This window comes from Heterodontus francisci, chromosome 32 (assembly GCF_036365525.1).
Source record: "Heterodontus francisci isolate sHetFra1 chromosome 32, sHetFra1.hap1, whole genome shotgun sequence".
Classification (NCBI taxonomy): domain Eukaryota; kingdom Metazoa; phylum Chordata; class Chondrichthyes; order Heterodontiformes; family Heterodontidae; genus Heterodontus; species Heterodontus francisci.
This window is the reverse complement of record NC_090402.1, coordinates 9,860,017-9,860,416: the sequence shown is the minus strand read 5'-3', so window position 1 is coordinate 9,860,416 and position 400 is coordinate 9,860,017.

Here is a 400-nt window from a genome sequence, read left to right as displayed (position 1 = left end):
TACAATATTAGTAAAGAAAGTGATGATGGAGAAACTAAAGATGGACGCATCACTTGTACTTCTTTCAATGTAGTATACTGTATTCGCTGCTCACAGTGTGGTCTCCTCTACATTGGGGAGACCAAGCGCAGACTGGGTGACCGCTTTGCGGAACATCTCCGCTCAGTCTGCAAGCAGGACCCTGAGCTTCCGGTTGCTTGCCATTTCAACACTCCCCCCTGCTCTCATGCTCACATCTTTGTCCTGGGATTGCTGCAGTGTTCCAGTGAACATCAACGCAAGCTCGAGGAACAGCATCTCATCTACCGATTAGGCACACTACAGCCTGCCGGACTGAACATTGAGTTCAATAATTTCAGAGCATGACAGCCCCCCATTTTACTTTCATTTTTAGTTATTT